This window comes from Falco cherrug, chromosome 13 (genome assembly GCF_023634085.1).
Source record: "Falco cherrug isolate bFalChe1 chromosome 13, bFalChe1.pri, whole genome shotgun sequence".
Classification (NCBI taxonomy): domain Eukaryota; kingdom Metazoa; phylum Chordata; class Aves; order Falconiformes; family Falconidae; genus Falco; species Falco cherrug.
The window spans coordinates 14,034,876-14,047,891 of NC_073709.1; the positions used below are offsets into that span (position 1 = coordinate 14,034,876).

The 13,016-nt window shown below is 38.6% G+C and overlaps 1 protein-coding gene and 1 long non-coding RNA gene across 4 annotated transcripts in view; one reads left to right on the forward strand and one right to left on the reverse strand.

Moving 5' to 3' along the window:
* Positions 1-13,016, reverse strand: part of LOC129737304 (uncharacterized) — a 34,851-nt gene that overhangs the window by 18,458 nt on the left and 3,377 nt on the right. The window lies entirely within an intron of this gene.
* RASGRP3 (RAS guanyl releasing protein 3) overlaps positions 3,890-13,016 on the forward strand; it is a 61,446-nt gene continuing 52,319 nt past the window's right edge. For all 3 annotated transcript variants that reach the window (XM_055726103.1, XM_055726098.1, XM_055726099.1), the window contains exon 1: positions 3,890-4,080. The gene's annotated coding sequence lies outside the window, so the exon portion shown is untranslated. The remainder of the gene's footprint in view (positions 4,081-13,016) is intronic.

A 13,016-nucleotide genomic window follows, 5' to 3' on the forward strand; every position in this document is an offset into this window, starting at 1 on the left:
GCCGTGAAATAAGCTACGTTAGAAAAGGCCTTAAACTCACAGCTCCTCAGCTGCTATAAACTGGCATAAATCCATTAACACCAATTGGCCAAATTCCCCGACAGCTCAAATCAGTGTTGCTCCACTGATGTTGATGAAGCAACACCAATTTGTGGAAGCCAGGGATCTGGCCCACAGCCTGCACCACAGTCCAGAAAGACCATCTGTGTTTAACAGGATCGGCAATCAAAAGGAAAGTCTGTGTCCTTATAATTTACTCAATTCTACTGACAAGTGATTTCCATGGTGTCAAGTCAGGTAGACTAAACAAGAGCTATATGAGATAAAAACCGGTTTATTGTTTCTTCCTCAGTATAGCTTTACCAGGAAAAATTACGTAATTTCTTGCAACATATTCCATGAGACAATAAAATGTGAAGTCAAGAAAGTGACAACAGGAGGGAATTTAAGCTATTTAATGAATTATAGGCACAACAAACTAGAGTGTGCTGCCCTGCTCATACTGACTTTATGTCAAACCCATTCCCACTGATGTCAATGGAAACAGTGTAACACAACGCTGCTCAGCAGCACAAGGGAGGAGCAGCATAAAAGCAAAAAAGGCTCAGGTAGTAGAGCTTTTTATTTTGGAAGCTATTCTGAAAAGCTTCCGTATTCAAATTTCATGGGAATTTGGATGCCATTTTTACCATTCTGATTGTGAAAAGCCAGATGCAGAGCCAGAACTCAGTAATCGGAACTGGGCGGGGGGGGCGACACGGACACAACTATATCAAAGCATCTAGATTATTTTGTGGCTCATTGGTAGAATCAAAATTATTTGCATGAAGCCCCTTTGAGGTATCCAGTGAAAAGCAGTGTTTTTGTCATGCTGCCATGGGATAGCTCAGTCTAAGTTTTCTGTGGTGAAGAATACGTGATTCACTTTGCTTGAACAAGCTCACTCAGCACACAGGAACTCAGTGAAAAGGAAGTTTGCTTACATCCTTAACACATGCACACATGCATGTCTTTTCAGGGCACAGAGTGTAAATGAACTGTGAAGATAAGGTGCTTTGAATTTAAAGCGACTAAAACCAACCCCACAAGTTCTGGGCACCACAGTGTTACTCTGCATCTGCTCATGCATCCTCGTTTGTCCTAGGGCCTACTGTATAACAGACCCACAAAAACTGAGCTGTCAGACAAAATACATCTCTTCTGCTTTCACACAGAAAAAATTCACCGCACCTTGCAAGCATCTGCCCTCAGCAATTCTTTCTCACCCTGCTCCTAGCTCTCTTGTGGCTTCACCAGCTCCCTGATCAATCCCCAAAGGAAACTCCGAAGTCCTCTCTCAAGACAGACTCTCTCCTCAAGGCTGCAAAGGTAAAGTGGGAGTGAAAGAGTTTGCACACTGGGTAAGAGAATTTCTTCCAGTATGTAAAGTCAGAATGATAGAGGAGAGAAATCCTGCTTTAACACTGCATTCTATTTTTAATGTTTGGAGATGTTTTGAATGACATTGAGAAGAGATGTGTGTTTGAAAGAAAGCTTACCAGCAAAGTCAGTGCAAGCAGGCTTCTGCAGTTGGGCTCTACTGGAACCATGCTGACACAAGGCAAGCAGCTATTTAAGACTAAGCCTCTCGAGGCTTGGTGCTTGGTGCTAACTGCACCACAGCTCGCAGAGAATGTGTGATCCAATTTCAAGTCTGTAACCACTAGCAACTCACTGAGCAGATTTAAGATTTAAACTAAACTATATTTGAATAAAGGCATGCACAACTGAAATACAGCTAAGCAGCTTTGCATTTCAGTGCTCTTATGTTGTGGAAATCAACTTTGTAGAAACAGGGTTAGTTAGGCCTATTCCACAGCTGTTCCATATAAATGAATACAATCAACTTTTACACATTGCCAGTCCTTCACCCTTGGTCTAAGATCTGAAGGAGCCAGAAAGACTGCAGCTTGCCTTCAGTTATCTCCATGACAGAATCTTAGCTAAAACTGCTTCTGTGTTTCAGCTGAAGTCAGTAGTTAGTTGATCCACTGTTCACTCCGAGAATTATATTCCTCTTTGTCAGATTTGTGGTATGTGATCTGCAAAGATCAACATCTTCCTATAACTTTAAATCTGTCTGCTAATTACCAATATTAATACAAGAAAAAATATTATAAATATTGTAACTTTCAGGTCTTTCTATTAATTGAATTACTGATTTTGAGAGGAGTTTCACTTGGAGCATTCCATTCTGGTTTAACTTTATAAAAAAGTACTTTCGAGAAAAACCTTGGTCTTGAGTTATTAATTTTCAAGATACCAACAAAAATCTTTATGCACCCACCACTTGTATGTCTCTTCTTATAAACAATCACATCCTTATCATGAGAAACAGGATCTTTGCAAAGTTCTCAACAAGGCAGGCACTTTCCAGAAAATGCTCTTGATTTTTATATAAACTGCTCTGGCATCGTTTAGTCTACATAAAGATTTGCAAATTCATACATAAAACACAGTACTAGCTAACAGTCATGATCATTGCCTACATGATGTGACTGAAACAAAAGTTTTAAAGTTCTCCAAATTCCCCAAATACCACAGGTCCTTAACTCTCACCACTTTCAGCAGGTCTAGTATGTGTATATTTCACATACAAATCTTAAACAGAAGGAAAATTGCTTGTCCACATAGCAACACCTATCTTTTGTCTCTACCTTTCCACTAAAATAATAACTGATCCCAAACTATGCATTACAGTCTTAACTATCTTCAATAAGCACACTGCTATTCTAACATGAAACTACCACTGTAAAGACCAGCAGAAAGCTTTTTCACAGCAATTTACCTAATTTGTACAAATTGAAGGAAAGGCATGTACCTCAGCAGAAAAAATGCCAAAAGGGAGAAGAGATAAAGAGCCAGGTACATACAATACTACATTATCGTCTTAGTGAGTATAATGTGAGAACAGTTAATTATTTTTTTTTTTTTTAAGCTTCACAGGGTCTTAGAAGCTTGTTATATGTTTTTAAAACCACTAAGCTGAAAATAATCAAAAATTGAAAGCTTCTGATCAAAAAACTGACCCAAAGCCCATCAAAATAATTCTGTATCTCAAATTAATTCATAAAATCCATTTGAGTATTTTAAGATGGTTGCTACTCAAAAGCTATAGCTGCACAGCCATCCTTATTGAATGCATGCAGGCCAATTCTGTTTCCCTGCATGTAAATGCACTTAGTTTGCTTAGGCACTTCCTACCTCTTGGACTCTGGCTTGAGGCTGCAGGGCAAGTTTCACCAAGGAAGAAAGTACTCAGATGAAATGATGATTCACACACTTTAAACATCATTCTCAAGCATGCAAGATCTGCACCTCTTATAACGCATATTTTGCCATCCTAAAACATGTTAGCCATCTTTGTCCTCTTTTCTAAGCCAAAGAAAACTTTTGTTCCAACTCTCCAGTATCAAACAATTTCAAAGATGTAAGCAAAATTAAATACTTAAGGGAAGTGATAATTACTCAACAGACTGAAGTCAAAAGGCCTAGTGCTACAGTGTCTCCTCATTATTTTTTTTAGAGTAGAAAAGAGTAAATTCTAGCATGTTTTTAAACAAGTGTTTTCCTCTTGCAAGAGGACTGTGTCTGCAGAGCAATCTTTATCAAATTCTTTCACTTATATTGGTGGGGGAAAGCAAAAAAACCCTAAGATCTTTCCTTTGTTTAAATGCATTTCCTGCCTTCCTTACTGCTATAGACTGTGTTGTGGCAGACCTATTTATAGTCCAAAGAAAGGAAAAAGAACCACTGGAGGCAGGAAAACTAAGTTGGGAAAGAATAGAAGGAAGCGTGGCTGCCATTTAGCCAAACAATCTAGAATTAATTGAGCTCAAAAGAGCCCTAGCCTCAGTAAAGCTGCTGGGAGTGAACAGAGCACAATCCTGCTTCTCTCTCCAGGGCCCTGCCAGGGCTGCTGAGCCTGAGAGTCATGTACAGGACACTGTCCGGCAGCGAATAATCTCAGCATCTCAACACCATGAGAAGAACACTTTAAAAAAAGGAGTGTGGTGAAAGTTGGATACCTATCAAATTAAGGTAAGTCTCCTGGTATTTCTGCTCGCTGCATGCTTCATGTCTTTTCAGATGTGGCCAGACTAGTAAATGAAAACAGAATGAGCTTTGGAGAAGGAACTGTATCTGATTTTTGGATAAAGGTTTTGGCAGGATGTCTGATTTTTTAGATAATCTAAATTCAGTTATGGATTCTTCAGAACTTCCCTTAAGCAAAAGAAGCCTTTGCCATGTATTTGTAAGTTTGCCATTTTCCTCACCTGTGCTGTGTTCACTTTATAATCTGCCATTAAGTACCAGAGAAATATTGATGGTAACTATATGCTCCAAAGAAAAATAATCAAGTCAACTCTGTATTAGGTTAAATTTATAATTTAGAGACAGAGAGAGGGAGGGAGAAGTATATGTAATATATATTTATACAATATATGTTAATTTAGAATACATAAACATATCAAAATGTATATAACTTATAATAGAAGTTTTGTGAGAATTTAGTCTTATACTCGTGCAGAACATTGGAAGGCAGGAACTTAGCCAAAACTGAAGTACCTGAAATTTCCTATAGTTTTAGAATTTATTATGGCAGGTAATTTCTGTGTGCTTGCGTTTACATAAAAATACACTATATATAGATATCCATATATATTATTCATTGTGTTTTGCATTGCAATACCATGTAGTTGCCATTCTGAGGTCTAATTTAAACCGACACTAGAATGCGAGTGGAAATTTTTAATCTGCTTATTTTCAAATACTATGCACAGAGTTATACTACCACAACTGCATGTGTAGAAAACTCCATTTTAAGACATGGCAGTGCACAGACCATATTAATTCACTGAATCAGCATCAACAAGACAGACTTTTAAGAGGAAAAAATGAGATGTTCTTTTAAAATTGTGTTTAATTTCTCCAATTTCCAACATGTCCTTTGCTCTAACAAAGGAAATCCTATTGTGATTTGAAGGCAGGAGGATAGAAGCTGTAGAAAACTAGATTCAGGATTTCATCATGTGATTTTCATCTTCTTTCAACAATCTATGATAATAACCTTTTATTAGTCTCACTTGCGTTAACACATTACCTCCCTGCATATGACATTCAGATTATTCATTTGTTATTCAGATATCACTTAGGATTAGTGGTTTACTGTAAAAAAGTTGCTGGTGAGTAAAAAGGAAGTGTGATGTGTTGTTATTCTACTGTATCCCCGCAGGCTGCTATTATGCTTAGTGTTTGTTATTGTGAAGACAGCAAGGCAGGATGTCATCCATGTAGGTGAAAAGCTGCGATAGGACAATTGTCAACAGCAGCAGTCAGCTGAAAATCTGACCCAGGGAGGTGCCAAGCAGCAATTTCAATGAAGCAGATGTTAGTCACTGCTCATAGGATCAGACTTTTCTTTGTTTGATTTCAATGTACTCTATTATTTAAACGAATTCTCATTTCCAAGAGGTTATAAGCCTGGTCTTATGAAAAATAAAACACCTGTAGTGGGAGTAAAAATAGAAGCCTGTACAGATATTTGCAAGAGAAAGCTCTTTAGATTGCAATTTGAGTAACTAGCATAGCATGCTCTCACTCAGGTAACATTCCTTGCTTTCAATTTCAGTAACGGATTCCCCTGCAAGACGACTGAGCAGAAACCAAAAAAAGGGGTTTAGTTTAAAATGTAAGGTTAAACTGTGTAACCACCATTATACTAGATAAGCTTTTGTAAAACTGGTAGGACGGAGGGAAGGAATGGAGGCAAATCACCCAAGCAAAGAAGCATTACAATTTCTGCTGTTAAACAAATGCAATCATTTCCATGAGATGTTGGTTGCACAGCTATTGCAATACAACTGAACAGCAAACACTGGATCATTCAGATTTATTCATGTCTGCAACATTCACCACAATGTTATTTTAAAGCTTGGTATTGCTTCATGAATGTAGCGAAACAGAGGCCATTGCTTAGCTATAAGAAGATAATCTGAATTCGCCAGCTGCATTATACAGGAAGAGGTGATAAAATAAATGTACTGATGCACTTTTGCATTTATCTGTGGAAAACATGTTATAGATGGTACTTAGAAATTGTATTAATACTCTTAATAAATTCATATCCTTAATGAAGAATTAACAGAACAAATTCTGATGAGAGGCACAGATGCAAACCCACTGAGGCCAAGAGAGTTGCTCACACCACTGAGAACAGAGGGTTTTTATTCTGAAGATAATGACAACCTACTCCACTGGCTTACTCCACTAGTTTCTGTTTCTTATAGTATGTTGTATGGGGAACATGGCAGTAGCTCGAAGCTACCCTGCTCTTTCTTCAAACCCTTCTCTCATCCTAGCATCTAGGACCATTTCAAAGCAACTCAGAATCAGGGAAAATGTGTTAGCGTTACAGCTAGTGGTGGTCAAAACATATTATTTTGTTTCCATATAAAACAGATTGACTTAGAAAAAATCTGGCTTAGATTACTGTTAGGTTTTCTGTCTTCGAGAACTTAAGGCCGGTGTTTTGAAGCCTATGAGAGTAGCAACCCTAGTTTAAAACATGGAAACTGCCTCACATAGTCACATAATCATAGAAGCAGCAGTTCTAGGGGAAAAAACCACACACATTAAAAGATTTGTTCCAAAACTGTAAGAGTTCACAAGTTCATGAGTTCAAAGTTTGCAAACTGAGAGTTTTGTCCTGAAGATAGAATCATTCCATAAGGCCTTAGAATGAAATTTACACCCCTGCACCTTATAAAGTCTTAGTACCTGCTGGGGCCTAACTACTCTGCAAGAGATCCTTTGTATATAAACACTTTCAAGTGTTCACAGGTATTAACAGGGTTGCAATTACTAAGACTCCGAGTTACAAATTAGGAGAATTTGATATACCAGAAGGAATTGGATGTTCACAAGCTTTCTACCCTGCTATTGTTTTGCCAGGAGATATAAAGAAGACTAGGGTTGTCAAATAAATACTTCGGTCAGCTGTCACTACTGTGTGGGCAGCATGCTTTTCTCATTCCAGGAAAGCTGAGTGACTTAAAGAAAAATCACATGATTTAAAAAAAAAATAATGCACTTCGGGTGACAGACAAACCATGCCATGCTCTCATGCAAAGGCACCTCAGGTTTAGTAGGATTTATTATTCCTCATGCAATTGCTCCAGTGTAAGTATCTTAATTTCTCCCTAAGCCCCTATTCCACTATTACCATATGCTCTTACAAGGGAGCTTTGTGCTCCCAAGTCACCGTCAAGCCCACTAACATTACAGGAAAAAAAGAGCAGAGACTTAGAAGTACCACTGTGTCTGTTTGGGGCAGTCAAAGCAAGATTTTTTTGAGAACACATGTACAGTCTACAGTTGTCTCACTCAAAAAGCAGAACTGGGGAAGAGGGAACATAACAAGAAACCCAGCTAAAACACAGTAAGAAATCAAAGTTCAATACTGGACAGCAGCAAAATAGTTCTACGAAGAGAAGCAGCTGCTCAATGCTTACAACAGAAATGTCAGTGCTAAAAAATAATTTCTTTGATAATGTCTAAAAAACCCTAGCTTATAACTATGTGCTGAATAACATCCTGACTGGTGCAAATGTTTATACAGGTGCTTAAATTTAAGCATATGAGTAGTCCTATTGATTTAAAGCAAAATTACTTCAACAGGCTGATAAAATTTAAAGCCAGGCCGAGTCATTAGATCATTTAGTCTGACTTCAAACACAGAATGCTAATTTTACCATTCCTCTTGTCTGAAACCCAAAAGCTTGCCTGCTTACAATGGAACCTACAGATATAGTATGTTCAAGATAAGATTAAGGGGAAGATCATTATGCTCTACATGCATGAGTAGTGACCCACTACAGTGAGAACTGTTCAGCATGACACAAATCCCTTAGCTCAAACAGGAATTAAATGTTGCACAGGCTTTGTACCAGCTTACTACACAAGGGTGAAGGTCAATGTGTGTATGGAAGATGGACTGTTTCTCCCAGAAGTCTATATGCTATCAGAAAAAGCCATTAACTTTGGTTGCTTTCCTACTCTTCCAGTGGACAGAGAAAGCAGTAAAGCTGCTTTATAAGTCAAACTTCATGCCAAAGTGCAGCTATAGTTTTTGCCTTCATTTCTCTCATTTCCCACAGACCATGTGCAAATCGTGGTACAAAATAAGGAGCCACCATTCACAAGCAGGTAAGACATAGAGGTGTTAACCAAATGGAGACATACAACAAAAATGAAATTGTCAGATCTCTTATCATCACTTGAACACTCATAGGCAGTTTAAAAAGACTTATTATTTGAAGAAGAGACAAGAGAAAAAGTGGGAGGCTTGACCTGGGGCCTTCCTTTCAAGGATCAGTAACAGTGAGTTTATAATATATGAATACTCAACAGCAGAACAGTCCTGTGGAAGGATACAACACATGGTCATAACAAACAAAGGGGGGGGGGGGACAAGAAAGACTGTCTTGAAGTACAAGTCCACCTTGCCCACAATTCATACTCTATTCCCAGGATTCAAAGATCCTTTGACTACAAAGGATGTCCCACATTGCAACAGAACAGAGGAGTTGGAAGATAGAGCTTCCAGGGCTTCTTTGAAAACACAGCTAGGGGAAATGGGATGGCCTGTGCTTTATGCAACACTTAAGCTGATATATGTCCCAAGTGACTGTATTCACAGAACACCCAGAACAAAGTGAAACTCCACTATATGACATAGTACTACCAATGCTTGTTCATGGCAAAATTTAATCAAAAATACAATAGGACACACCAGCTAAAGACTCCTCCAAGGAGCCTGCAAGTTCAGTAACTATGCAGACATCTTCATGTCTTGGGTTAGCACAGAAAAGACATGTTGGCTTTTAGAAGTATTCTCATCTTTATCTTCTTCCTATTGCCAGTGAATTTCACGGTTGGCAATCTCCTTGTTACTTAGCACAGTACTTCCTGGGAAGCCGAAAGGTACACTACGGGAAGGAGAAACCTGTCCCAGCTCTTGACAGCAGGGGAAAATGACAATCACACTACCATGTTTCAGACCTCAGCTCTTCTGTAAACTCATTTCAGCCATTTACTCCCATTTCTGTGGTGGGTATCATCTCAGACCACTTTATTGCAATGGTCCCCAAACAGACTGTGTGGACACAAAAAACTGCACAATGCAAAATATAGCCCTGCTGTAACAGTTCTATAATGCAGGACCATACACCTCCAGGAATATGAAAATGTGAATTGGCCAGTCTTTTGCCAGTATTGCAAAGAAGTGATGCCACTCACTCTTTGTCAAGCACAAATGTAGTAAACAACCAAAGCAGTTCTGCTGTCATACAAAGCACTGTGGGTAGTATGCTCTGTCAACATGATTCAACCATATGCACAATAACGTGTGTGTATGTGTGTGTGTTAATGTTCTGTCAAGCTAACAGGTCTGATGTTGTCCCACTAATTAATTCATGATAGTTTACATTTTAAAGCTTAGGTCACTTTAGTTAGAGAGAACAAAAATTAATGTGTACCAACATCTCTGTGATAGCTCAGCATTCTTAGGAACCTTTATATCCTAACATAGTTTATATCAGCTGGCTTATTACTAAAGGGAAAAGGAAAACTGAAATAGCATTCAATCTCAATTGAACTATAAAGTATTCTTCATAATTTCAGAAATGGGAAGAGGCAAGTGAGGGGAGCAGACTAATGCTGAATTCTTCCAAGCTGCCTGACCTTCCTCCTAGTCATGGCTAGGCTCTTCCTTCTCTCTTTAAACAAGAAACCTCCATACTGCCTTCATGTAATGCTGTGGTTTTATACTGCAACACAGCCTATATGGAATTGTGGACAGAGCACATAATTCTATGCTATTCATTTGCATCTATTAGAGTAGGAGGGTGAATAACTGTCTTAAGCAATAATTCAAAGGAGAAATAAGAGAAAAAAGCAGGGTAGTGTCCTCACACCATTGAGAGACTGAAACTGGAACAGCAGCAACAGAGAAAGGCCCAGACTCACACAAGTATAATAAATCCAGTAGTTATATATACTGAGACCTTGGCCCTAAGGGGCTCTGGCATACAAAAATATGAGGTGTTGTGACTATAATAAGCAAATCTCCTCACAACTAATGAGCATAGAAGCAATAGCGTCTCTCTTGTCTTTGCACTGGGTACTTCATAGAGCACAGAAGGCACAGATGGATCTGAAGTCACTCATCTTACAGTAAGTCTGGAAGCACGAACCCCAAGATGTTTGCATGCAGCAGATCTTAAGACTGGCTGCTGGATAACATACATACATACAGAAACACAGTCTTCAAGATCTGTTCCTGAAATGAGCATATCCATCCTGTGGAATATAACTATTCAATTTAACTGTGGTAATAAGACAGTGAAGAGCTTTTCTTGCTTTGTTGTTTTTTTTTAAACAATGAATATATTGTCTTTGCTACAGGACGGGTCCTTATCACCTGCTTTGACTGCATGGCACAATTTCACTCTGTCCCCTAGCAAAGGCAATGACACTACCCTTTAGCATTCATGGTGCAGAACAACTTACACTTGTAAGTCCATCTCTGTACTTCAAGGATTCTAAGAGAAAATTTCTCTTTGTTTCTAATGGGAACAAATTCTATTTCAATAACTAACAATGTGAGAAATACAGACACATTCACCCATCAGTTGCTTTGGTGAGCTATTTCATGAATTCCTGCTGCTTTTGTAAAAATGGAAGTCATAGTACCGAATGAGAAGCATCGTGGATAAACTAGGAAGTAGCACGCAATCTCATCATCAAACAACTAAGAATCTATTAAACAAGAAAAAGTTGCTGAAAGCACTGAGAAACTTGAAACCAAAATGCCTCTTGGTCACTTGCTGCTTTTCCAAACATAAGGAATTCCTCATCCCAGTCTACCCAAGAACCTTGACTGAACACCAAGAGATGCTTTTGATGCAACTGAATGTTTGAAGACAATACACTGGATAAAAGATAAATTTATTGGCTCACCCACACATCACCTAAAATAATTAAATAACACTGAGACACTTAATGTTGCTTTTAAAAGAACTTCCTTTCCACCACAGTTTTCACTGCAACAGCCAGTTAGTGTTCAATTTATGCTGTAGGCTTTCAACAAGGCATTTCCACTTACAAACATGCCCTACAACAAGACAAACACAGAAACAAAATTATGGCATCTCTCTGTGAACCAAGTAAAATGAATTTGAAATGAAAAACATTGTAGTCTTACAATAATAGCAACAATTTTAATAATTAGAGTTTCTTACATATGTTGATATAAGGAAGGAACCAGAAACTGCCATCTTTCTCTGTAAATACTGTGGGGTTTGCGAGTGAGGGAATAAGGGAAGAAGAGAGTTGGTTTTGTGGATTTGGTTTTTTTGTTTGAGTAGGTTTGAGGTTTTCATTCACCCCATTAGTCATTATCATCTCCTTTCTAAATCTGAGGACCAAAGGTACAGAAAAATTAGGACTAGCCCCTATTTTTCATGCCAGATTCATAATACCTAAAATCTAGTATCTCCATATACTTCTTCAGAGAAAATATTACATGAGTTAAGGCACAATCACCATTAACTTACAGCTGTGAGTACACAGCACTTCCACAAATCAGAGCACAGGTTCTAAGCCGGACATTCAAGAGGAAAGAAGAAAAAGGACAGGCGAGCCACTTGCATATGAGTGAAAAGGCCGCCATCTGGTCTTTCTATTACCACCAGTCTTATACAAGTCACCCTTACTGTCAGACTTCACCCTCCCACCTCCCACCTCTGCCTCCTGGATCCTCTTTCCTTTACTCTTACATGCCTGTGCTTTGCAGTTGGGATAGATAATTGTAGGTCTCTTCCAACTGAAATTTCTATTCTATTTCTCTCCTATCTACCTCTTCTGCATCTTAGCACCTTCACTGCACTGGACTTCCCTCCCCCAAACTCCAGTAACACCTTCTTCATATTCCCCTCTATTCCATGCATACTGCTTCTGGGTTTTCCACTACACAGACCAAGTGCTTAGGAGAAAACTGAGAGCCATCCACAAGTGATGGGAAGATGGCTAGGAGGACAGGTAGCAGCCCCTCTGGAACACAGCATGAGAAGCACTGAGGGCATGGACCATTGGCAGAGTGGCTTAATCCCCTGAGAATTCAGCAGCACAGTAATAAACACCCAAATCTCTATTGAGCAAGTGAAAACATCAGTCAGAAGCTTGCAACTGGACATAATGTTTACTGTATTTTATGTAACAAAATAGTCCCCCACTCCATGCCATGATGCAACTGATCTGTCAAAAGGCAGGTCTTTATTTCAGAGCCAGAAGTGTTACTGTTTTTCAGTGCCATACTTGGAGGAAATGTTTATCAGAGTGCAATAATTTTTTACCTCCATTGTTTCTGAGAATGGAATTATCAGACGTTTTAATTTAATTCATAAACTCCAAATTTCAGGCAGGTACATACCATATCAAATTTCAGTTGAAATTACCATATTCTCATATACTTAAAATCACTCAAAAGCATTTTTTTTTCCGATGAAAAGCAACCAGCAAATTTAACTCTAGACATTGCTATGGGCTCCACCTATGACACATTATTACTGATGCAAAGAAAGGACTGATATCAAGGGTCATACCGAAGGATGACCTAATTTGAGGATGCCTTATCCTCTCAGCTCTTGCTTTCTTAGCCGTAACATGATTATTGAGTGTACCCTTGAGTATGAAAGAGGACGTACATAGTGCATTTGTGGTAGTCCTGTGCCCCCTAGAGCATTATATTTAAGAACCTGGAATTGACTTAGATTGCTAGAGGTATAACATAGCCTATAGATGTGTAAACTGATTAAACATAAGGTTGAGAGACTTATATACAGTATTTTCAGCAAAATTTCATCTCCATTATGTCCTTCAGGTGCCCTTTAGCTGGCAACTTAGTGTAAGAGATG